The 26,990-nt window shown below is 48.9% G+C and overlaps 1 protein-coding gene across 2 annotated transcripts in view; it reads left to right on the top strand.

The window, feature by feature from the left end:
- Positions 1-26,990, top strand: part of Megf11 (multiple EGF like domains 11) — a 206,974-nt gene that overhangs the window by 111,393 nt on the left and 68,591 nt on the right. The window lies entirely within an intron of this gene.

Below are 26,990 nucleotides of genomic sequence, written 5' to 3'. Positions count from 1 at the left end.
ACTCTTCTGGCTTGAGCCCCTTACCTCCTTGCCTGGGGAAATCTAAGACTGAGGCTTTGCCTGACGAGCAAGCCACTTCTTCCCCAAGTCCTCTGCCAGCTGGCTCCTCCTCCCTTCTGGGGATTTGTCTGACCACCTCTGCCTCAGGATCTAAGTCTTCCTATGCTCTGTCAGCTCCCCAGCCGACCAGATCCCTCTGCCCTGCCCTCATGTGCCCCTCTCCACCAGTCCTGAAGGGCAGGAATCCAAATGGGCCACTGTTATACTAGGTAAAGATATCAGCAAATGCCCTCCGGCCTCAGCTCCCTAAATCTCCCTGGAATAGGGAACCTGTGGGTATAAAAGAGAAGGGTGTGACCCTCAGGCTTCAGGGAACCTGCCAGAACTTCCCGAGAAGGGCACCCTGGTTGGGGGAGACATGGAGATGGAATAAAAGGATTGGATAACCCTTGGTGCTGACATTAAAAATCTATCTAAGGACAGGCAAGATGGCTCAGTGGGTCAAGGTGCTTGCCACCAAGCACAACAATGTGAGTTCAATTTCTAGAACCCATGTGGTAGAAGGAGAGAGGTACAAGTTGCCCCTGATTTCCATGAGTGCATATGCATGCTTGCACACACACGCACTGTGCATACACACACACACACACACACACACACACACACACACACATACACACACACACACACACACACACACTGTGCATACACACAGACTAATCCTAAGTGTGGTCATTTCCCCTTCTGGAAAATGGCCACAGTACTAAAGAATGGGGACTGCCTTGGCCCTGGAGAGAGGCTTTGTGAGTGCGAGACACTCTTGTCACCGCCATCCCTAGTATCCCAAGGACCCATGGGCATTCACAGCGCCCCTCAGTCTGCCTGTGCCTGCCTGGCAGGCATGCCAGTCTGCCTGCATCGACAACTACAGCAGTACTCACTGCCCAGCTGCTAAGCCCAACCCTCCCCTGCTGCTTATGATAATTGATCTCCCTCCCTCCTGTGGCTCTGCAGCTTTTCTTGGCTTAACTCAGAAATGAAAGAAAAATAAATAAATAACCCCTGTCCAGCATCCCTGTAATTAGAAGGTTTGGCTCGGTCCTGAGTCAGATGACCACCATGAACTGGAGAAAGCTGCAGTCTCCAGTGTCTGGGTACTGGGATGGGGGCGGGAGGGGGGGGTGGTCTCTGCTTGTGCTCTCGGGACACCTTTGGGACAACTTCCTGTCTCCACTGGCAACCTTTCCCTACACACAGGGAGCAGATAATTAAACCAGCGTAATGAAGACTCATTCACTGCTAATTCCTGTAGTGTTGAAAGGAATTTACATTCCTGTGCAAAGAGAGAAAGGAATTAAAAAATTGAAAATAAATAAAGTCTTAAATACTGGACTAGAGCTTGCTAGGTGCTAGACAGCATTCAAAGCCCTTTAAATAATAACTCATTTAAACTTGTCGTTTTGAAGGTGATGTTTAGCTGTCAGCTTGGATTTGTAGCTGGAAGCTTTGTAAAAGAAGGCAGTTTGGATCAGACACAATTGTCAATGTTGCAGGTTGTCAAGGACGTTGCTAAGAGAAGTCACTGTGTTTAAATGCTGTTTAACTCCTTGCTGCCGGGAATGTGGGAAACTGGATGGATGGATAGAAAGAAGATTTTTAAAATTTTTAATTTTATTATTATTTTTTAAAAGAATAAAATGAGAATTGCTCTGCCTTGAAAAATTCCAGGCTGTCATTGTGCTCTCAGATTAAAAAAACAAAAACAAAAACAAAAACAAAAAAGACAAAAAACCTTTGATATGTAAATGACACAGTCTTCTGTCCCTAGTGGCAGCATACCTACATTGCAGGGAAAATACTCAAAGATTGAAATTTATTCTGCCAACTTGCACCAATGGGGTAGCCACAAAAACAGGCCTAATTGATTATTAAAAAGAAGAAAGAACATTTGGGTCAGAGCATGGGAGCCAGCACAATGTGATTGACACAGATTGACTGTACACTTGTGGCCATGAAAGCTAAGTAAGCTGGGCAGTAGTGGCGCACGCCTTTAATCCCAGCACTTGGGAGGCAGAGGCAGGCAGATTTCTGAGTTAGAGGCCAGCCTGACCTACAGAGTGAGTTCCAGGACAGCCAGGGCTACACAGAGAAACCCTGTCTCGGGGAAAGAAAGAAAGAAAGAAAGAAAGAAAGAAAGAAAGAAAGAAAGAAAGAAAGAAAGAAAGAAAGAAAAGGAAAGAAAAGGAAAGGAAAGGAAAGGAAAGGAAAGGAAAGGAAAGGAAAGGAAAGGAAAGGAAAGGAAAGGAAAGGAAAAGAAAAGAAAGCTAAGTAAAAAGGCATTGTTAATTAGGTAGAAGGACTTTTTTATAAATAAGAAGAAATTCTTTGCCCTGTTCTATTTCATGATTTGCTGCTTGGAAATAAAGGGCAGCATCCGTCGAGATGGACCATAGTTAAGAGAACTTGCTGCTCTTACGGAGTGTGGTCCTCAGCACCCATGTCACGTGACTCACAACCCTCTGTAACTCCAGTTCCAAGGGATCTGGCACCCTCTTCTGACCTTCATGGGTACCTTCACACATGTGCACATACACATACATATGTACAAATACAAATGCATCATTTTTTATTAAATGTAGAAGAAAATTCCTATCTCCTGCCAGTTACCCGAAATGGGCATGTTCCAAGGAGTTGTCCACTTCCTTCCCTCTAACTTGCAGCAGCGTGGTAGAAAATACAACCTGTGGGTGGCAGATCTTCAGGGTAGCAGGAAGGTGGACCTTCCCAGCATCCTCCTGGGCTGCAGCCATGTGGTGAACACAATCTGAGTGCTTGCTCTAGATTTGTGACTGAGATTTATTACCTGTGTGCTAAGCTGCCTCTGCTTTCCATATAGGCCTGGGGTTCTCATGTATATGTTCTCTTTTAGTTTCTAGGATAGTTTCTAGTTCCCCCATTTCCCACAGAAGAGGAACTGATAACTACCTCAGGATATCATTTATTTGTTGGTTGGATAAGATAAAGGTCTTGGGGAGCTTAGGCCAGTCTTGAACTTGCCATGTAGCTAAGGATGACCTTGACCTTCTGTTCCTCCTGCCTCTGTCTCATGACTGCAGAGTTTCCCAGGATGCACCAGTCCACCAGGTTAATGCAGTTCTGGGGATGGAACCCAGGGCTTCATGCATGCTAGGCAAGAACGCTACTCACTGGGTCACAGCCCCAACCCTAGTATTAACATTGTATGCCCTCTTCTCCATTGTCATATTGCTTTCTTGATCCAGAGACTAATTCCCATCATTACTTTTCCATACTCTGTCACAGAAACGAATCAGTTGCTCAGAGTGAATGACTGAAGTAATGATTAAATAATGCATGCAAGATTTTATAATGTCTCCAGATGATACAGCAGGGTGAGGCAGAGCCTGAATTTGGGTCTTGATGGCACCCCTCTCGTGACTGCCCACCTTGCTCAGTTGGTGAAAGTTTTGATTGGCCTATATGGCCATCAGAGGTAAAGAACCTGAAAAGGTTCTGGCTAGTGCGTGGACAAGGGGACTGTGGGTATAACTCCTGTGTGTGTGATGGTCTAAAACTGTCTTTAGGAAGACTCTGGCCTGTGAGAGAGATAGTATTGTTCCCCAGAGTTTGAACAGTTTCCCAAAATGCATGTCTACTTGGAGCCTACATGGCCTCATTTGAAACTGTCTTTGTAGATATAATCAGGTTAAAATGAGATCAAACTAGATTAACATGGAGCCTAATTCAGTTGTGTGCACGCACGAACGCATGCACGCACACACAGCACAGGTGCCAGTGCGGGGCCCCAACCAGCTTCTCCAACCTTGAGCCCCTTTGTCCCTGCATTCTGCACTCTTCTCATCCATTCTCTGGACTATGTCAGGTGCAAGGTCTCTTTATTTATTGACTGTGCCTCTTCACAGCGTTACAGCGACACTCTGTGCATCCCACACAGTTCCCACAGTCGTCAGCCCCTCTCAAATCCTCTCTTCTTTTCCTTCTGTCAAGGAAACCAATTGGCAGCCCAGGCCTCTTCCATTCACTGTCCTTGGGTAAGTTCTAAAAGTTGGCTTAGATACAAGGGGCTAGCACAGAGAAGGCTCGTGGGCAGTGGAGCTCTGAGCCTGGGGACTTGGGCTTACAAAACCTTAGCATTCACCGCATTGCTATCAAGTAGGTGTGGCATCAGAGGTGAAGGTTTTGCTGAAGACTCAGGCCTCTGGAGAAGAACAGGGAGGCAAACACAGAGCTAGAGAGACAGGGAAGCCAGGGTCAGGGCAATGTTCTCCCCAAGGCCATACAGCTCTGCTGTGTGTCTCTGCTTGGTGATCAACCCCATGTAGGGAACAGGTACAGAACTTAATCCCACCCTCTAGTTTCCTTCTGCTCAGCTCCCTGTGGGTGAAAAAGGCATAGAAGCCAGATTTGAGGTCTAGCTCCAGCTAAGATGTAACTCCATGGGCTATCTCAGGCAAGACTCTGCTGCTCCCCAGCCCCTGTTTTCTTCAAAAATGAAGAGTCTGAAGAGGAGACTCTTGAAGCTTTTACTTCTGAATGGGCAGCAAGATGACAGCAAATCACTCCCTGGGGATAGAGCCGCAAACTCTGAATGAATCTTAAACAAAGTCCCTTGTGCTTTCTGCAGAGACCCCGTACCAGGGCTGATCTGTGGCCAGTCACCTTCCTGCTTCATTGGAGACATTAAATGAGGCCTGAGCTACCCTCCTCAGGGCTCCCAGGGACAGCATTACATCTGGTGGCCTTAGTGGCTGTGGCTGCTGAGTAGATGGGTGGAGGGGCAGAGGGGTGGAGGGGTGGAGGGCAGGTACTTATGAACCCAGTTTAGGACTCACAGCAGCAGCAAGATGACAGCTGCATCTGCCCTCCGTGTGTTTTCTTATTTGTTCCCAGCAGGAAATCGATGGTGTCAGAAACCGTGGGATAACTCTACGGCCCTAATCGATAGACCCTGATTAATTCAGCCATGGCCGCTGGGTAAATTTGCTGCATCATAATTAGAATTATTAATTAAAAATAGGAAATCAATTGACACAAATTAGGCAGAGGAGGAGTCAGCCGGGCTGCCTTGACATTGTTGGGGTAGATGCTTGAGAACATCTTGTGTCTGGCTCCGACTGGGGGTGGGGGTCTGGTACTCGTGTGACCCCTGGGCTCCCCTCATACTGAGAGCCCAGCCTCCAGGGCCTGCTGCTCACAGGGAAGAGCAGAGCACTGGAGGTTTCTTGGAGTATCTCATGAGTAACTGTCTATCTGTCTGCATATAGCCTAGGCTAGCCTCAAACTTACTATGTAGAGTGGATAGCCTTGAATCTCTTATCCTGCTGTCGCTACACCCCAAGTACACGGAGGGCCACTGTGCTCCATCACCTGGCCCTGAGCCAGGCTGTGTGCATGCCAGGCAGGCGCTCCATCAGCTGACCCTCACTCCCAACTTTCTTATGTTTTGTTATTTTAACTGAAAAAAAAAACCCCAGAATTTTAAAAGGAAAATATCTTCATTGCTTGCTTACTATCTTGCAATCTCTATGTAAACATGCATCTTTTAACATCGTAATATGTACCCATGCTATGTCATATTCTGGTCTTTTTTTTTCTTGATAGCATGATATAATATTGCTTAATTTGACCCACAAGTCTCCTTTTAAGTAGCTACATCCTATTCTCTGACTACTCCATAGCCTGCTTATCCAGCTCCCAATCTGGGAATATTTGTGTTGATTAATAATAGTAGCAGTAAATTTATAATGGGGGTCCCTCCTCCCTATTTGTGCTGTGGTCCCTGTGTGCATTATTTTGTCAAATCCTAATGGCAGCCATGATGTGATGTGGATGACAGCACTTAAGGGGAGGGGGCAGACTGGATGTTCAAGAGCACCCCCATTCATCTAACAAACTCAAGGTCAGCCTAAGCTACACAAGATCCTGTCTCCAAAGGGAGAAATCCTCCTCACAGGCATCCTATGGTATCAGTATTTTCAGTATCCCTTAACATGGGGGAACTGAGGCCCCAAGGAGTCGTGTCCTCCCCATGTGTTTTAAGGTGGAGTTCATAAGGAGCCTGGGGCTTCTGAGGTGCAGTGTTCTGCCTCTGGCTTCTGTGTATTCTCACAAGCAGATTGTCATGACCGAGTCTCCCATTTTACTCTTTCTTCTACAAATGTCATTTTTCCCACAATGAGAAACTGAGACCTAGAGCTAGGCAGTGGCCTCTCACCACAACTTCCTCCTTAGCCCCTTCCCGCTCCTCGTTGCTGTCTCAGCATCTTCTGGTTTCTTATGGTGGTCACATCTAGGTAGAGCAAACCCTGAGAACATTTGGCCCTAACAGGGTGGCCAAGCCAAAGTTGTTGGAGAGAGAGACAGGGCTGCTCCTGTCCTGCCTGATGTTGCCCTACCAAGTATAGAAGAGTCACCACCTATACCTCTTCTGCTAGGTCCTCCATTGTGCATACAGCTGTGCTGGTGAGAGTAAATGACACTTATGGCCCCCAGCACTCTGGCTGGGGAATGCCCCGCCATTCCATCCTCTGCTGGATCTGCAGCTCCCCATAAGGCTGAGACTACTGTAGCTCAGTGGTGGAGCATTTGCTTGTCTAATGGCGCCCCAACACGGAAGAGTGGCCTACCTGAACTGTACCACAGAGAGTGGCTTTCTCCATCTTCTATCCCCTAAAACCTATGCTGTGCATGAGGGCTAGGCCCCAGTCACTGGCTGCTGGTTGTGATTAGACCCACGTTTCCCAGTCATTTATAAAAACATCTAGGCATGCAAGTAAAACCAAGGAAATATCCATGTACTTAAAACCTCAGCACTTGTGCTGTTCAATATGAGCAATTAATTATTCACCAGCTTGACTGTGTGTTCGCAATAGGCCACTGCTCCAGGGCTGAGGATACAGCTCAGTTAGTAGAGGGTTCCCCTAGCATGCTCAACACCCTGGGTTCCATCACATAAACCAGACATGGGGGTGCACACTTGTATCTCAACACACTAGAGATGGAGAAGGCAGGAGACTCAGAAGTTCAAGTCATCCTTGGCTTATCTATATAGTGAGCTGCAGGCCACTCTGGCTATCAGCCTCATACCTGTGGAAGATCTAGTCCAAAGTATACAGATTATTCTACAATAGTACCAAAATTTATTTTCTAAAATATCTATATCTTTGGACAAAGTCTTTCAAAGATCCAATTTATCCTCTTTTGTTTAGAAAATCAAATATGAGCCAGGTGTGGTGGTGCATGCCTTTAATCCCAGCACCTTAGAGGCAGAGGTAGCCAGGGCTCTTTGAGTTCACATGGTGAGTCCGTGGAAAGTCAGGTCTACAGAAGAGAGCTTGTCTCAAAAAGAAAAAAAAGAAAAGGAGAAGGAAAAGAAAGAAAGAAAAGGAAAAAAGAAAGGAAGGAAGGAAGGAAGGAAAAGAAAGAAAGAAGGAAGGAAGGAAGAAGGAAGATCAAGTATGAGCAGTGTATTTGCATATTAGATTCTGTTCCGCAGCCCCACTTCTAATGCCTGCCCCTCCTCCCATAGAAGCCTCCTTAGGTGTGAGGCCTGAGGCAGAGTCCCCCAGGACTCTGTCTCTTCAGAATAAGGAATATGTGTCTCCCCAACCCTGACTGTCAGGGAATACCATTAAGGGACCGGTCTTCCTTCCATGGATAATTTACAACGCTTGTGTGCTGTTAAAAAAAAGAAAAAAAAGTTTGAAGTGTTCTCTAACCAACTTAATTACCACAAGCCTCCTCCTGAAGATCGTTCCAGCTAGTTGAATATTAATCTGTAATTCCAAGTCCCCAGGCACAGATTGCAAATCACGCACTCTGAGTCATTAAGACCAGGAGCACACAGACTCCAGAGAACTCCCTCCTGGAGCACGGAATAGAGTGTCTTGTGCTGGAAGTTGTGAGGCTTCTCTGCCCAATTCCCCATTTTCCTGATGGGTCACATGAGCTGGGATTCAGGGTGCGATGTATTTTGAGTTTTGGAATAGAATGCAGTGATTCAATGAAGGGGCCCTGGTGTGATGGTCCTGAAACTTGATGACCAGCACCTGAGACCCTTTGACCTTTGAATAAGTCAAAGAATAAGAGTATCTTCATCTATAAAGAAGTAGCTGAGGGCAGAGAGTGGCTCAGCAGGCACAGGTACTTGTCACTAAGCACCATGACCTGAGTTGGGTCCCTGGAACTCACTTGGTAGAAAAACCTGACTTCCTACCAGGCTACCCACTGACCTCCCAATGCAAGTGTACACAGATATACAGACACATATGTGCATGCAGACACAGATATACAGACACATGCATGCATGCAGACACAGATATACAGATACATGTGTGCATGCAGACACAGATATACAGACACATGCATGCATGCAGACACAGATATACAGACACATGCGTGCATGCAGACACAGATATACAGACACATGCGTGCATGCAGACACAGATATACAGACACATGTGTGCATGCAGACACAGATATACAGACACATGCGTGCATGCAGACACAGATATACAGACACATGTGTGCATGCAGACACAGATATACAGACACATGTGTGCATGCAGACACAGATATACAGACACAGATATACAGACACATGTGTGCATGCACATGTGAACAAGATTTATTGTGAACAATAAGATTTCATGTGAACAACAATTAATTAACAGAAGGGATCTGGACCATACTGTCATGTGTGTATGTGTGTGTACATGCACACAGGTGTGTAAGCATGTATATGTGCAGGTTTATATTTATTGCTTGGACCCAGCACCAGTCACAGTGCTCTATGAATACAAAATTGGTAATTTCTACTTGTGCTCAGAGGAAGGACTGAAGGAAGATCAGCAGGGAGGACTCGGGGATCCCTTCTCCCACTCTCTCCACACTGCTTTTGCTGAACCATCTCCACTCTCAACCATGCACTTAGGGTCCCGGAAAAGGTTTTCACATGGCGAAAGGTCCCTCCCCCCACCCCCCCAAGTTAAAAGGAAACATTAATAGAAAGCCAAAGTCAATGCTGATGTGTGGGTTCTTGTGAACTCTGTCACTTTAGAGCTGCTGTCCTGTGTCACCCTGAACCCCTGGCTAGATACTCCACTTTCCCTCATGCCCTCATTGAAAGTGGCAGGAGGATGTGCTGCCCAAAGGGGCAGAGACACCAGGCACAGTGGCACAGGCTTGAAATCTTAGTACTTGGTACTTAGAGGGCAGTCTACCATAGCAAAAAGCTGTCTCAGAATTAAAGCCTTGGTTATGCTATAACTCCCTTTATTTAGGGACTACATCAGATCCCAGATGTGTGTGCATGGGGTTGGGGGTCACACAAGAACACATACGAAAGCCAGAGGACAACCTTGGCGAGAGCCTTAAAAACGTGGTACTCTGAGACAGAATCTCTTATTGTCCTGGAGCTCACCAATTAGACTAGGTTAGCCATCGAGGGATCCTACTGCCCCTGCCTCCCCAGGCATAACAAGCACACATGGCCACACTTGACATTTTTAAGTAGGTGCTAGGAAATTCTTTACCAACCAAGCTCTGTCTAGGCCCTAGATCCTAGTTTATAGTAATGCATTAGTGCTTCCTTTCTAACAGCCCCGCCACTGTTTACTCCCTCCCTTCCTCAACAGTTTCAAAGCTAGGAGTTAGTAAATTCTCAGTAAACAGATGTAGCTTGGGTGTCTGGGCAGCCAAGCTCCCTTTTGATTCCTTTATGCTCGCCATAGTGTAGGGCCTTGGGAATGACTCGGATTTTCCCTGAGATCTATACCAAAGGGCTGGGAATGCGGCACAGGGGGATGACCCTTGCCTAGCATGCACAGAGCCCCGGATTTGATTATCTGCATTCTTAAGAGAGGAAAGGAGGGAGGAAGGGGGGATGGAGAGGGGGCAGAGAGAGAGAGAGAGAGAGAGAGAGAGAGAGAGAGAGAGAGAGAGAGAGAGGAAAGATTCAAGGAATTAGCGTATTGGGCTGAAGGAAGTCACCTGACTTGTCTCCGGATGCCCTCGGTTGTCCTTGGTGGTATGTGTGTGTGTGGGTGGCTTTATTTTCCTAAGCTTGTCCTAAGAGTGTAGGCAGGGCTATTATTGGGGGCTGACCTGTGCATAAGCCTCACGCTGGTAGTGACGCATGTTACCTATGCCTTCAGTCTGAGGAGGTTGCCAGGGCTGGCAGAAGGCCTTGGTGTGGGCTGACCCACGGGCCTCTCAAGTTGGCCCATTCTCTCCACGCTGGCACTGAGCCCCACTCACCCCCAAGTCCTAGGCAGGACAGTGGGGTGCAGCCACTGAACCAGAAGCTGAATGTGTCTTGCAACTGAGCCAGAGAGGAGGAAGGATTAAAGCAAGCTTGTCCAGAGACTGTGGTGAGATATGCTTGTGGGGAGGGACAGGGAGGACCTTCGTGTGTGTGGGAGACTGGAACAGCAAGCTTGGGTGCCTCTGTCTCCTGAGGATACACTCAAGCACATAGGTACTGCTCCCATCGGTGTGTGTATGTGTATGGTGTGTGTGTGTATGTGTGTGTGTGTGTGTATGTGTGTGTGTGTGTGTGTGTGTGTATGCACGTGCGCGCGGGCATGCGTGTTCACATGAATACATGTGCACCTGCTCCCTTGTTTAGAGACCACACAAGCTGCCAGTAGGAGCTGTCCTTGGCTCTGTCTCAGCCCCAGGCTTCCTCTCTGTGCTCTAGGCTTTTGTGTACAGGTTACTTAGTGTCATTCAGAGATCTTATTCCGGGGATATAGACTGGAACAAGAAACAGAATGAAAACAGCAATTAATTTTCCTGCCAAGGATGCCAGCAGCAGCATTAGAAGAGGGGGGGATGGGGGTGGAGGGGGAGAAGAACACCATAGGAGAGCAGCAGGCTTAGCAGAGCAGTTCAGCAGAACATATAGATCTCACAGGCCTACTACACACACACACACACACACACACACACACACACACACGCACACACGCACACATGCCCACGCGCACATGCGCATACACACACACACACACACGCACGCACGTACGCACACATACACACACACATACACACACACACACACACACGCACACACGCGCGCACACACACACACACACGCACTCACACATACACACCACACACACGCACACACACACACACACACACACATGCACACATACACACGCACGCGCACACACACGCACATGTACACACGCACGCACACATACACACACACCTTCTGGGCTCAGCCATATGTAGAGGAGGGGAAGAAGCCTAGCTGCCCTCCCACCTCCCCATGCCTGACCCCTCCCATCAGAGAGGAACAGATATGACGTGTTTGTTGGGCCATCATGGCTCCAGCTTTGTGGGCCCTAAGAGCTCAGGGAGCAGTCTAGTGCTTGGGGATGCAGAGCCCAGGAGCCAAGTCCATCCTCCATTCTTAAGAGGCAGATACCATTTTTGTGGTTAAATTAGTGGGATTACCTGGGACATTCAGAACAGGGCCTAGAGCCTTATTTTCTTACCTTCCAGGTCAGTCTCCACAGACCCACGGGGGCTCACATCCACTTTCCAGAGAGTGGGGACAAGTGGGCACATTGTGGCTCCACATCCTTATGCCACTTTTATCTTGCTGGAATGAGGCCTTCCCACCTTCCCGCCTTCCTGCCTTCCTATAGCAGACTGTGAATGCTGAGGCTCTGGAGGTGCTGAAGGCTACCCCTGTGCTGAGTCACAGGCCAGCCAGATCCTTGTCATTCAAGTTCTTTGAAATCTCAAAGACATCCTGGTGGACAAATTTTGTTTGTGCTTTTGGTTTTTATTTTGGGGTTTTGGTTTGGTTTGGTTTTTGAATCAGTGTCTCATATAGCTCAGGTTGGCCTGAAACTTTCTCTATAGCTGGGGATGGACCTTAAACAGCTACGTTACTTGCCTCTACCACCCAAATACTGGGATTACATGTATGCATTACCCAGTCATTGCATGTGGGGCTGGGATTCAAACCCAGAGCCTTGTGCATGTGAGGCAGGTATTCTTCCAACTGAACTACAGTTACAGTGTATCCATTTCCACTAAAAGTTTCAGTGTATCCATTTCCCCTAGAGGAAACAGAGGGCTGGTAAGGGGAATGACTTTCTCAAGGTCACACAGCTAATCAGCTAGTGAGTTAGACTTGTGCTCAGCTATGAACAGGTAAGTGTCTGAATGAAGAGGAAATCTCCAGGACAACCCTTTGGACTGTCCCATGCAGATACCCTTTCCTCAGCTTGGTGACATCACCCCACTTCCTTCCCACTCAGCCATGCCTCATGCCAACATGCCCAGAAAGCCTGTGATGCCTGCTAATGTCACCAGGCACCACCTGACAAGGTTTCCATCTCACCCACAGGGAAGCCAGATGGATGGGTTTGATGAAAACATTATCATCAGGGGATTTATCCATCTCCATTTGACCCACCACACTTAGAGCCATCTCAGACCCCCACCCCAGCACATCAGTCCACTCCATAGTCACTGGAACAGAAATATTAACCATGAATAATCATCTGTGTGCACACATGCATGTGTGCGCATGTGTAGATCCATGACTATGTGTGGAGGCTAGAGGCTGGCATCAGTTGTTATTTTCAGTCACTCCCCGTTTTACTTTTTGAGACAGTCTCACTGAGTCTAGATCTCACCAATTTGCTAAGGTGGCTGGCCAGAGACCGGGTACTCCTGTCTCTGCCTCCCCAGGGCTAAACTCACAGACTCAGTCTTTCAGTATAGGTGCAGGGATCTGAACTCAGGTCCTCATGAAACCCACCTCCCCAGTCTCAGCACTGAAGTGTTGTTACAGGTGTGTTTGTAAGCATTTACCCGCCTGGTGAAACTACCTCCGTTTGGCAGGTCCAGGGGTCTGCTGACTGTCAGAGTCAGAGTGGGAACCAGCCTCAACCTTTCTGGTTCCCATTTCTGTGTATTTCAGCACAAGGATGGAAAGGAACAAAGACTAGCAGAAGGCAAAGGGGGGAAGCTCCAGGAAAGCAAATGGTAGAAACCCCTCTAAAACTCTTATTGTCATTTTGATCACCAGATGTCCTGGGAATTGGAGCGTTCATTTGTGTCCTAGTGTTGAGGATGGGTGGGTTTATTGTGTTGAGTTCTGTGGTGTGGAAAGACCTTTTCAAAAGCTCGCTGGTGGTGCTGGGGAGATGACTCAGTAAAATATATGCCACACAAGCATGAGGACTTGAGGTCAATCCCCAGAACACATTAAAAAAAAAAAAAAAAAAAAGAATAGCCAAGTGTGATGGTGCACACTTGTAAGCCCAGGAATGGGGAGGTAGAGACAGGTGAATCCCTGGGGCTCACCAGCTCGCCAGCCTAGCCTGCTTGATGAGTTCCAGTCCAATGAGACATTCTGTCTCAAAAACAAAGCGGCTGGAGGTTATGGGAAAACCGCTAAGGTTGGCTTCTGGACTTTCAGATATGAGCGCACTAAAATTCAGCACCAAGGACAGCGCCTGCTGGCCTGCAGAATGAGGGTGGAACCGCGAGCTGGATGCCGACCTAGGACCTGGATGCATTTTCTAAGATCAGAGCCCAACCTTTGTTGCTCCCCTCCGTTGCTCCCACAAAATGAAGGACCTGTCTGACTTCCACTTGCACACCTCCACAGGGATCTTACTACCCAAAATCCATCCCTTCCTATTCAGGTATAGTTGGTACTTGGACGTGGCCCCTTCTGTTTATAGTGAGAAATCAGAAAGGTTGCTTATTCACCAAACCTACTTAAAAATTACTAAATATGTGTGCTTGGGATGTAGGGTACTCAGCACAAAGCCCCGTTTGATTCTTGGTATCCCATGAACTAGACTGTGATAGCACACATACCAGCATCAGGGGGGAGCTAAAGACAGAAGCAGGAGTTCAAGGTCATCTTTGGCTACATAGTAATTTTGTGGCCAGCTTGGGATACACAGAATTCGGTCTCAAAAATAAATTGCTAAATATTTCTTTCATAAGTAGAGAAATAATATGAAAACACATTCTCTATCCAAATCAAACAAATAGGGACAATCACAGCAGTTTATGAAAAAGAGACATTACAAAAATATATCTTTTTTCTTGGGCTGGCCTCAAACTAAAAGAAACCCATCTGTCTTAGCCTTCTTGACTATGATTACAGGTGTGCACCACCATACCCAACTTATGAAAATATCCCTCCTTCTGCTTCTCTTCCTCCTCTCCTCCCTCTTCCACCCAGAGTTTCAGGCATGCTAGCACCCCATCATTTGATCAACATCCCTAGTTGATCCCTTGAATTTTAGATGTAGTCTAGGAGATGAATTGGCAGGTTTATTTTACAGGTTGTTGGACTGTTTGTCTGCCTTCAAAGCTCTCCAATTCAATTCAAGATACTTTCACCCCATGTCACATGTAGAAATGCCAGGGGATAGTAGCTGGGGACATTCCTCAGGTTGCCCATTGTCCACACAAGAAGCCTGAGCGTGGCCTACATCACTGACCAGGCCATGCCCGGTGTGTTTATTTGTTTTAATAAGGATCTTTTTCCTGGGCTGAGTGTTGATGCGTGCCCAGCTAGAACTGCAGTAGTAACTGCCTTGAAATCCCTAGAATGCACCAGCTAGACACGGCTTGATCCACGGGATCATTAGGTATCAGAAGCTTGACTCCCCACCAAGGCGATTCAGGCAAGGAACCCACTTTTCCTCTCTTTCAGGCTGCATTCCCTCCCTCCTGCCCACCCTGGTGTTCAATTAGCTGCCTATTAGGCTTCCAGGCCCTATCCCCTGCCTCTGAAAGGAGGAGACAGAGGAGCCCTCAGCTCAGGTTCAAAGGCATGTGGCTATGTGCCTGAGTTCATCCTAGCTCCCTTCTCAGAGACCTGGATCCCTTTGAAAATGAAATGCTTTAAGACCAAAAGAAAACCCCACACGTTGGAGAGGCTTCTCCCACCAAGGCACACTTGGTGTAACCGCCACTTCAGGTAGTTTCAGGCCATTCTGGGGCAGCCTCAGCCTTTAGGTGGGCTAACCTCATAGTCGGCTCCCCTGGGGACCCAGCTACTAGGCACAGCAGCAAAGAAAGAATGAGAAGAGGGAGATGCAGAGCCGCCATGCACAGCCTTTACGTTCCTTCTTGTATGAGCTATTTGAATATAATTTTCCACCCCTACACCCCAGCACTAAACCCAGGTGTCAACTCCTGGGCATGAGAGGCCTGCCCCAGCCTCGTTTTATGTTGTCCTCAGTGCCCCTCTTAATCTAAGCTGCTCTTTCCGGGCCCCCTCCTTCCTGCCTACCAGACCTGAAGCCATTCCTCTGACTGCCGGCCCCGCCTCCCACCCAGTGCTGTGTGACCTTTACCTCCTCTGGTTATCTGTTTCTTGATGCCTGATGTGACTGAGCCTTTGCCTTGTGCCATATGCGTAGCCTGAGTCACCAGGACTCAGGGGCAGAAGCTACCTCACCTTTTCTCAACCCTGGCTCCTCTACCCATTTCTCATGTGGAGTTTTCAATGAATTATTCATTGAGTCAACACATATTAATATCGCGCCCCTAATACATGCCAGACAACATGTCAGGGACTGTGTGTACAGTGGAGAACAAGGCAGCTCTGTTCCCTTCAGCAGGTGGTCCTGGCTCTAAAGCACACAGCACTCACTTGTACACATACCTGGGACTCCCCGCAGACACAAGGCCAGATGCCCCAGCATGAACATAGGAGTGAATACTTGTGCCCAAGAGCCTCCAGTGCAGGGCAGGCCCAGAGGGTTGTCATGGGCTGAAAGTCTGAATTCCTTGTCCCCAGAAGGGGCAGCGTTTTTTACCCATCATAGGTCAGCTCCAGATGTGCTCCCCAGTTCCCACTTCCACATCTGTTTTCCTTCCCCTTCCCTGCTTCCTGGAATCACCCTTAGATGATTCTGAAGATCCCATTCTGGGCCATCCAAAGCTGGGACTGGGAACCGAGGCCTATACAACACCTATTGGACAGAGCAAACAGTGATAGACATGGTAAGTTAGAGCCAGCTGGGGATGGGAGACTTCCAGACTTCTTTGAGGAAGAGGAGGAGGCGGAGGAGGGAGGGAGGGAGGGGGAGGAGGAGGCATTTACTCTAAACCTTAGTATACAGGACATTGAAGAGATAGGGGGAGCCTTCAGGGGATACTACTGAGGCTGTAGAGGTGACTAAAGGATGATCAGAAGTTCACAGTCATCCTTGTCTACACAGTAGGTTTGAGAGCAGTCTGGCTACATGAGACCTTATCTTTAAAAAGAGGGGGGAGGGGCCTTAGGCCCCCACTGGTAAAGGCATTTGGTGCTGAGCCTAATGACCTGTCTTAGAACCAAATGGTAAATGGAAAGAAATGACTTCTGAAGGTTGTCCTCTGACCTCTACACATACACAATGGCATATGTGTGTCCCTGTAGACCCATGTGCACACACAGCAAATAAAATGGTTTTTAAAAAGAAGAGTATTCAAGGACGTGGCTCGTGAGCGGAGTCTTGAACAAAGCCTGCTGGGAGCTGTTGCTCATGCCACCCCACTCTGTCCCTGGCCACCCCGCTCTGTCCCTGGCCACCCCACTATGCCCCTAGCCACCCCGCTCTGTCCCTGACCACCCCGCTCTGTCCCTGGCCACCCCACTCTGTCCCTGACCACCCCGCTCTGTCCCTGAACACCCCACTCCGTCCCTGGCCACCCCACTCTGTCCCTGACCACCCCACTCTGTCCCTGGCCACCCCACTCTGTCCCTGGCCACCCTGCTCTGTCCCTGGCCACCCCACTCTGCCCCTAGCCACCCCACTCTGTCCCTGGCCACCCCACTCTGTCCCTGGCCACCCCACTCTGTCCCTGACCACCCCACTATGCCCCTGACCACCCCGCTCTGTCCCTGACCACCCCGCTCTGTCCCTGACCACCCCGCTCTGTCCCTGAACACCCCACTCCGTCCCTGGCCACCCCACTCTGTCCCTGGCCACCCCACTCCGTCCCTTATGGCCATACTTTGTACTTGTTCTATATCGTCTTCTTAAATGACTGTACAGGCGCTCAGCTCACCAGCCCTCACAGTGCTTTGGCGGACGTGTCTTCCTGGCCTGTCCTCAGCAGGTCTCAGGAGCAGTTGTCTTTGGCTCATGACAGTAACTCATAGCAGACAGAAAGCCATTTGTCATTCATCCTCGGCCTCCTCTGTGGCAGTGACAGATAAAGCATCTTTGACTGGCAGCCCAAGCTGGGAGCTGCTTTCCAAGTCCCTCTCTCAACTGGGGACAAATGGACCAGGACACAAATGACAAGATAGAGTTGAGTAGGCTCCAATATAACAAAAGGAGTGGTTTCCCATTGGGAGGTGACCAATGTCAAACAACTCCAGTTAGAAGTGATCCTTGGGGAGTGACAGAAGACACCGAGTCTGAAGACCTGGGTTTCTACCCTCTCTGGCTGTGGCTCAGTGTTTCCATCTGAGCAATGGGAACACCTTTCTCTGCTTGGTGATCTACGAGCACAGGACAAAGTCAGGAATCCTCACTGGTGGGGCAGTGAAGTGGCAAATCTTTGATTGCACTTGGCAACAGGAACTTGGTAACCTTAGCATTTGGTGGAAGGAGACAGCAAACACCCAGGGTGGTTCTCAGATCTTCATAGGCTACATGCCCACCACAAACCAACACACACAATGCTCTACCCTCCCCCTTTTAAAAACTGTAACTACACACTAAGTAAACCATGCTATTCCATAGCGAAGGTTCCTGCTTCAGTTAAAGCCAGCTGTGCACACGGTTGGAAGAACAGCTGTACGAATGAGGCAGGCACTCACTGGTTGTATTCCTTTGGAAATCTCACTGATAGATGCAGTTCAGCGGCTCCTGGGAGAGACATTCAGCACACACACGTCTGCTCAGAGAGTCAAAGCTGTGCTCCACGTTCCTATTGACTTGGCGTTGCTGTTCTTTGTGGGGTTGGGCCTACAACACCAGAGAGGCATGTCCTTGAACTCAGAGACCTTGATCCACCTTAACTGCCTCTCTATAACACCCACTGCAGGGCTGGGTCCCCAGTGACTTCTCAGAGAGTGGAGTGGAAAACTTCCTCTGCCACAGCAGAAATCCCTCAGTAAGACCGTTGGAACGACTCTAGGAGACTAAGCACAGACCTTTAAAGGCAGAAACTGGCTTACCACACACACTTTCCTTCATTCTTCATCGCTGTGTGAGGTCCACAAGCACACAGCAGTTCTGGGGCTGTGGAACCAGGTGTATGGAAACCATGCCATGCCCAGACCCAGGCCCACAGCACCCTAGACTCTGTGAGCCCAGCGTGACATATGCTCACATGGGTTGATCCTGTCTTTGTTATAAGGGACCTGGAAGGTTTAAAGCCTTCCCTGTGACAGAACCACAGAGAGGTCACTCAGGGGTCCTCTGTGAGAAGAACATGGTTTAGATGGTGGCAATGTCCTAGGGTTCAGTCCCTGCAGGGTACATGTTTGACTCTCATAGAGACATCCCGTGTCCTTTATCTGTTTCTTGTGGATCCCACCTCCTCGATGGGCGCTCTCTGGGGACCATCACCAAGTTCTCTGATATGTGTGTGTGTGTGTGTGTGTGTGTGTGTGTGTGTGTCCTAGCCTGAGTTTGCCTCCTGCGACCATGAAAGGCAGTGTGGGCTGGGAAGGGCAAGGGGTCTGCAGCTCCTTTGAAGGCTCTTCCAAAGAGGAAATCCCTTTGTGCACCGCATGGTCTCTGAGGCTCTCCAGGCAAATTGGGAAGATGAATCAACTGCAGGGCCCCGAAGCTTCAAAGGCAGTGTGAGGTGGCAGATCAAGCTGGCAGGGCTGTTCTCATTAAAGCTGGGGGTGGAGGGGGCTCCCAGCAGAGCTGAGGACTAGACGGACAACCCACAGCCTGGGACCCTGAGGGCTAGCCTGCAGCCTTTGGCCCTGAGGGCTAGCCTACAGACTGAGACCCTGGGGGTAGGGGGAGCCCACAGCCTGCCTCTCCCCCTGTGGACCCCACTGTTCTGCAGGAATGACTCAGAAGCTGGAGTCACCACAGGGCAGACCTCACCCCCAGGCAGGGGTCTGCCTGGCATTATAGAACAGCAGAAGGTTGGTAGGGGCACAGTAGGAACCCTGGTCAGCACAGCCACTGGTCAGAGCCCTACAGTTCTACATACCTCAGCCTCTAGCTTGGCTGGCCCCTTCTCTGGGGATCATAAACACAGGGAGAGAGCAAGAATGTAGGTCTTCCAGTGCCCCTCCTTGGGAGAGAAGCCAGAGACCATGAGGGCCCCTGAAGTGGTGTGTGGGTATGAGCATTGTACAGGCCGCCGAGCTTCCTCTCTCTGTAGAGGGACCTGCCATCCTGAAGTCTGTGGCTTCTCTGCCAGGGATTGTATCTGCAAGGACCTGAGCCTTCCCGTCCCTGCCCTCTGACACTGTGACACTCCTACATTCAGAACAGTCCCTTATAAAGAAGGTCTCTGATTAAGTCAGTACAGTTGATAAGTTTGACTTTCACCCCACTGCCTCCGGGCTTCTAACAAGGCTTATAAAGTGTCACAACCATGTGTCAATCAACACCTCACCTGCTGATGACCTCCAGTGTTAACAGACAGTGGATGAGTTAATTAGTGCCTGAGGTTGTCTCAGGATGTGGCCAGATCCCACCACACAGTCACACACAGACACAGGCAGTCAGGACTGTGCATTCCAGACTTTTCTGCTCTGTTTTGTTTTCTTTTGGAGGGGGCAGGTGTGGAGGCCATAGGTCAATATCAAGTGTTTTCCTCAATCTCCCTTCACATCTTTATTTTTAAAAAGTGTGTGTGTGTGTGCATGTGTGACCACAGTCCATACGTGGTGTCAGAGGGCCACTCGCCAGACTTGTTTTTCTCCTTCTACCACGTGGGCCCCAGGGATTAAGCTCAGGTTGTCACATTAGTAGGCAAGTGCCCTCACCTGCTGAGCCATCTTACCAGCCTTCCATCTTAGTTCTGAGACTCTCTACTTTGGCTAGACTGGCCAGCCAGTGAGCCCCTGAGGTCTGCTCGTCTCTGCCCTTCCAGCACTGGAGCCGCAGGCATGCACCACCTTGCCCAGCCTTTCCGGTGGGTGATGGGATTTAAACCTGGGTCCACATACTTGAACAGCAAGCACTTGACTCACAGAGCCTTTTCCTCGGCCTCGCAATCATTTTTATTATTATTTTAAAAAGCTGGGCCTTTTTAAAAATAATAATAAATAGTGGTGGTGTGTGCCTTTAATTCCAGCACTTGGGAGGCAGAGGCAGAAGGATTTCTGAGTTCAAGGCCAGCCTGGTCTACAGAGCAAGTTCCAGGACAGTCAGGACTGTACAGGGAAACCTGTCTCAAAATAATAATAACAATAACAATAACAACAATAAAAATAATACATTAAAATAAAAAAACAACAACAAAAATTTTTATGTAGTGCTGGAGAGAGAGCCCAGGAACTTACATACCAAAGTACATTCCAGTGCAGCTGTTTGCACTAATAACAGTGAGCCCCCCACCTCCCAGCCCTGTGCCTAGTGTCCTGTGCAGTGCCACATTGTCATGGTAATGACATCTGGAGGCTGGGGCCTCATCCTGGCTTAATTCACCCACCCAGAGGGATGCCAGCTCCAGCAAAGCCACACTGCCTGCCACTGTCTCCTGACATGGTGGCAGTGGGCATGGGCATGGGCATGGCTGGCTCTGCTCTGTCCTGCCTTACACTGGGACCTCTAGTTCCCCACAAGTGTACAGCAGGTGTAGCCATTACCCCAGAGCTGGCCCAGAACGGCTGCTTCTCCACGCTGTGGGTCAACACTCCCTTTCATTTACTTGCTGGTTTCTCAAGCTTGAAATGGTGTTTTTACGTGTTATTTAATAACTCTCTTAGTTATTAATATGACCTGGCCAGCCCCCATTCGAGGCAGAGTCCTATGGATTTTTAAATCAGCTTTAGCACAATTACTGGGAGATATTCCCTTCATCTATTTTTCCATGCACTAGGCTGCTGATTCCCCAGCTGTGCCCCCCAAGTACTTGCTGCTTCAGTCTCACCCAGGTTAGGGTCATTTCTGCTCCCCCAGTCTGTCCCCAGGGGGCACTGCTCCAGGTCCATCGTGTCTAATGGAGACCTCCTGTCCTCTCTGTCTTCTTTCTATCTTTCTCCTCCTCCTCTCCTCATGGTCCCTTACTCCCAGCCCCATGACTGAAACCCTGCCTACCTCTGTTCTCCCCAGTAATTGGCTGTAGTCACTTTTATTTAAAGATTTATTTATTTATTATATGCAAATACACTGTATATAGCTGTCTTCAGACACACCAGAAGAAGGCATCAAGATCTCATTAAGGATGGTTGTGAGCCACCATGTGGTTGCTGGGATTTGAACTCCGGACCTTCAGAAGAGCAGTCAATGCTCTTAACCGCTGAGCAATCTCTCCAGCCCCAGCCACTTTTATTTAACCAGTAGCTTTAAATTGGGGAGCAAGGTTTACACAATAAAATGAGAATGTGAGAATCTGCTGGTCGGGGACCACTAAATCTTGGGGTTCAGAATTTAGCATTTGGATACACAGTATCACACCAACCCCTCAAACAAGCAGACTGGACTTCTCAGGCCCTAGCGCGCAGTGCAGGCCCAGCAATTGTTTGATGTGTGAACTCATGAGTCTCTTCTCTCCTGAAAACTGGTGTGCTAGGGTAGAAAGGGCCTGGTGGATACGGTCTACCAGTCTCAATCTCTAGTCCTTTACTATGTGGCCACTTCAGGAGATGGAGGGACATGGAGGCACAGTCCTCAGTGGACATGACTGCAGGGAGCACAAGTCCCATTGGAGGTAAGGGAGCACCACAGAGGGCGTAGCCAGAGCAGTGAATAGACCACTAAAAGCTAATGGGACATCAGTATAATCCCATACTCTGAGTGTCTGACCAGACTGGTAGTGTCTGGAGATTCGAGTTTGCATCTACAGTAGTTGAGTCTGAATATCTATCTGATTGCAACCTTCTAAGAGGAGGGAGAAGAGTTTAGTAATGAGTCCTCTCAGAGCCCAGGAGCCTCCCTGCACCACCACCCCATTTCTCAAGTGGGTACAATTAGCATCCCAAGCTTAGGATGGAAGAGACCCAGACTTGCCTGCTCCGGGTTCTGGATGAGGATCCCTTTGGCATTTGGACATTAGGACAAGCCAGTGTGACTAGATCTTGAAAACATTATGTTAAGCAAAATAATTCAGACACAAAATCTGCTCCTGTATGATTTCACCCTTACTTATGGCTGGAGTAAGCAAATTCAGAAAGATTGTGGTTTAGTAATGGCCAAGGATGGGAAGTCCTTGCGATTGCTTGTAGAGGATCTCTGGAAGCCGCTAAAAGGTTTGGAAATGATAAGGTTAATGTTAACACATGTGAAGAATGCTATCAGGTTGTATACATACATGATTAATATAGGGATTTTATGCCACATAATTCAATAGAAAATATTAATAAATTTACCTGAAGAGACTAAAGTGATAGGAAATAGTGTCAGCTATGGGAAAACTGGGACCACTATTTATACATAAACTAACCTCTAAACAAGGTCCTGGTGGGAAGTGAGACTCTGCTCTTCATCCTGGCTTCAAATTACTGTGTAGCTGAGGATGACCTTGAACCTCTGACCCTCCTACCTCTACCTTCAGGGTGCTGGGATTACAGGTGTGTGCCCCCATGCCTGTTTATGCTGTGCACTCCGCTACAGCCTTAATTGTTATCTCTGTGGATGATTAACATTAGCTGGTCAATCCCAGGCTACCTGCCAGCATCCTACACCTCCCTGCACTGACACCAGGCCTTCCCCAACAGGCATCAGCAGCCTAGACTCCCAGTTGCTTTCTATCTATGACCTTCAATAAATTATTTAGCCTCTCTGAGCCTCCTTTCCTTGTCTGAAAAATGGGGGCAGTAATAGCATCCATGACCCTAAGTGTGAAAAGTCACCTTGGCACCTGTAGTACACAGCCTGGTTGTGTAATAACTGCTCCATCAAATATGGCTCCAAACTGAGAAGTCACTGTGGAAGAGAGCTGTCAAACCGCTCCCTGTTGTGAGAACCCAAATCCCACAAGGCTGGATCCTGGAGTCTGAAGGGGTCAGGTGGCAGGGGGCAGAACTGCCAGCCTTTGCACGTTCCAGTATCCCTTAAGCCCTGGGTAGCTGCTCAGAGAAGCTGAAAAACCAGCAGAAACCAAATATAATTAGAGAGCAGAGTCCGTGACAGGGTGAAGGAAAGAAAAAAAGAAAAAAGAAAAGAAAAAAACACCTACTCGAGTGTTTGACACGGCCTGGCCAAATTGGACAGAGTGCACGGCACCACAGAGGAGCGCAAGGCCCCTGTACTTGCGGACTGATCGCCTTACTGGCCTTCAGCAGAGTAGATAATTCACTCTCCCGGCTCCGGCTCATTTCCCTATCAACACCGAGGAATGCGGAGTTTTTAAGTGAATTTTTCAGATAACTAAAGTTGATTCCTGTGGTCCAAATGTCCTCGCTTCCCTAGACTTTCTTAGTCTCTGTGTTCTCTGCTTATTTCTATGCTTTCCTGTTTGGATGCAAAGCTGTTGGGGTGTGGATGTGTGTACATGTGTGTGCAGGTACGTGTGTGTGTGTGTGTGTGTGTGTGTGTGTACGTGCATGTGAGTGTGTGTGCATGCATGTATGCATGTGTGTGTGTAAATGCCACCATATGTGTATGGAAGTCAGAGAACAACTTTCCAGAATCTGTTCTCTCCTTACACCACTTAGGTCCTGGGGACTGAACTCAAGTCTTCAGTCTTGGTAGCAAGCACCCCTTTACCTGACGAGCCACCCCACTAATCCACCACCTTACTTTTGAGACAGTCTCTTACTGAATCTGAAGCTACGTTGGCTGGCCAGTGAGATTTTGAGGTCTGTCTCTGCCACACAAAACCAAGGTTGCATGCTAGGTTATTATGTGGGTGCTGGGGATTTGAACTCGGGTCCCTCTGCTTTCGCAGTTATGCTCTTAACCACTGAGCCATCTCCTTAGCCCTGCCTTGTGGTTTTAGGGACTTCATAACACTGAGACATAAATATGGGCATGTTTACATATATATCTGTTTGTAGTGTTAGGAGCCAGAGTTGTATTCTCATGACTTCTACAATGTCCTAAGCCACCTTTAATCTAGCACTGTCACCAAGTGCTGAATTCTGTGACTCTGCATCAGCCACACCCCATGATAAACCATTTATCTCGAGAGGGCAAGTCACCTCTTGCATGTTGTATGAACTTTCCTGGAGAGACATGAACAAATATCTACTTACCTGAGATGGGTCATCAAAGTAACAGAGTCCACAAATGAAACAAAGTAACAATTTCACGGAAGTGCAACTTGACAAAACTGAGTTTAATGGGCTTACTTCCAGAACAGGAATGAGGGGTCACTGACAGAACTTAGGGAGCCACATCCCTGAAAAAGTCTCATCCTCACTTGCGTGGCTGACAGCTTCCTCATAGCTATAGAGATGGAGTTTCTCCATTTAACCCACCCCAACCCCAGTATGCTCCAGCACCCCTCAAGACCCCAAGCATCTGGGGCAGAATTCACACAGCTGGGAGGGAGATGTAGAAAGGAGAAACTGGAAGTCACATCTCATCTGTGGGGGAATGTCAACGGTTCCCTGAAAATGGTCCCAGCAGCCTGATGAAGGTGGCAGTGTCTGTTCCACTCGGAGAACAGTGCTCCACAGCACGGTGCCCCTGGGCACTTGGGAGATACCGAGTGGACCAGTGAGGGAAGAGAGTGGCTAAGTGAAGCCCAAGTCCCTGTGACAACATTCTGTCTCCTTATCCGGGGCACGGTTTTGTTAGATTCTGCTTTCGGGCTGTTCCGGAGAAAATGGAAGTCCCGGCCAGACATGGCTGGTTGCACCCATAATCCTAGCACTTTGGAGGCTGAGTAACTGTCTGAGGCCAACTTGAGCTGTGTCATGAAATCCTATCCCAATAAAGAAAAAGAAAAATCAGGGAGGTATGGCTAAGTACCTGACATGCAGATTGTCGCTGGGTGCCCCGGCGGGACATGAAGGGATGCTACTAGCTTCAGACTTCCCATTTCCTGGAGAGTCACTGTGGCCCCACAAGACGCACGAATTGCTTGACTAGATCCTGAGGCTGCTCCCAGTGGTGAGTGGAGAGGAAGCAGGCAGCTCTGAGCCACCTCCAAACTTCCCATCTTGGAGTATCCCTCAGTGAGTATCCACATACCTGAGGAAAGACCTGGAATCAGAATGCTTGGGCTGCCCTGCAACAATCATGTAACTTCCATGACCCCTCTGTCTTGACATCTCTAAAGCAGAGAATGAAGGGAAACCTGTGAGTGTTAGATACTGTTCCTGATCCGAGACTTGGAGATTTAAACAGCCCTGTCATTGTTGTAATGCAATCACAGCACATACACATTGAATGCTAACTATATTCCCTTGGCAATAAAGAGAGGGGGGAGGGGCTCGGCTCACTGGTTAAAACACTGTCTAGATCCCCAGAACTTATGTAAATGCCTGTGGGTGTGGAGGCTGCCTGTACTTCCAGCTTCAGAAAGTAGAGACAGGGATCCCCAGAAGCCAGCAGGGGAAACCAGCCACATCCGCAAGCTCTGGTTTGGCTGAGAGACCCTGCCTCGCTGAATGAGGGGAAGGGGGATTGAAGAAGATTCCTGACCTGACCTTGAGCCTCCTCGAGCATGTGTGCATACACATGCATGGTGTACACACATGCAAACATGCTTATATACATATTCCAAAATGGGAAAGAGAAAGAGTGCGTGTGCACACAGTGGATACTTCTCAGTCTTCTCACTTCCTGGAAAGGTTTCCTGGAACGAGGGCAGGCTGGGGGATACTGCACTGCTGCCCCTTGACTTCTCTGTCCTGTGAGCCCCTCTCAGTGTGCTGAGAGGAGCCTGTCGCTCTGAGTGGACTGAGAAAGAGAAGGCGATGCCCACTCACGGTTTGGCAGCCCAGTCTGTTTGTGTCAGTATTCAAGGCACAGAGGAAGAAGGCACAGATGAGTAAGCCAAGAGGAGGGGTCGGGGAGCAGAGACCCAGTGGTCCTGTCTACTGCAGGGTAGATGCAGGCTTCTGGAGAGTGACCCAAGCTGCTCTCAGGAGAGACTCGTGTGACCCCGGCATGTTCACAGGTCACACCGACCTTGCCTTCTGTGTCTGCTCAGCACCAGAGTGCTCCTGTGTCTCTACTCACCCCAAGGACACCTTTCCCATACCACTCACCTGACCCTTTCCTCCCAGGGTCTAAATCCTGGAAAGCTAGGATACAAAGATCAGCTGGCTATCTGCGCCCGTGGGCAGCAGAGCCACCCTTCAGTCCAGCTTGCCCAGGGCTGAGGTGCTCTTTGGAATAGAGGACTTTCGGTGCTGAAAGCAAGACAGATGGCCCTCTGGCAGGCAGACAAGTGAGCCATCTTTCACTGCCCACTTGCACTGAGGAGCCCGCACCTGACGCCCTTAACTGGAAGCAATCTTTCTTGCCTTCGAAATCCTAGCACAGTATTTGTGCCTGTCAGTCCCTAAACCCCACTCCCACTCAAAACTCCCAGTGTTTGGGGGACATCTTATATTTGTTGCGCCCCGAATGCACCAAAAGGGTCGAAGGGGGAGGTGTCAACAGGCTGGGTAACTTTCCTGAGGTTCTGGGCCACTCTGTCCCTTTCCGTGGCTTAGAATGCAGGTTTCCGGAAAGCCATCAGTCTTGAAAACATTTAATTACAGGAAGGGATCTCCTAGGCTGTCAGTCACCTCCCAGGGATACATTTTTCCTCCCTGCTCTTTGTGAAGGAGCTAGGGCAGTGAGGAAATTGAACTGAGGAAGCAAGTGGGGGGGGGGGCGAAGGTATTCTGGGAAGGAAGGAGGAGGGAAGGGAGGAGGAGG

Source organism: Apodemus sylvaticus, chromosome 7 (assembly GCF_947179515.1).
Source record: "Apodemus sylvaticus chromosome 7, mApoSyl1.1, whole genome shotgun sequence".
NCBI classification, from domain to species: domain Eukaryota; kingdom Metazoa; phylum Chordata; class Mammalia; order Rodentia; family Muridae; genus Apodemus; species Apodemus sylvaticus.
This window is presented reverse-complemented; position numbering and strand designations above follow the sequence as displayed.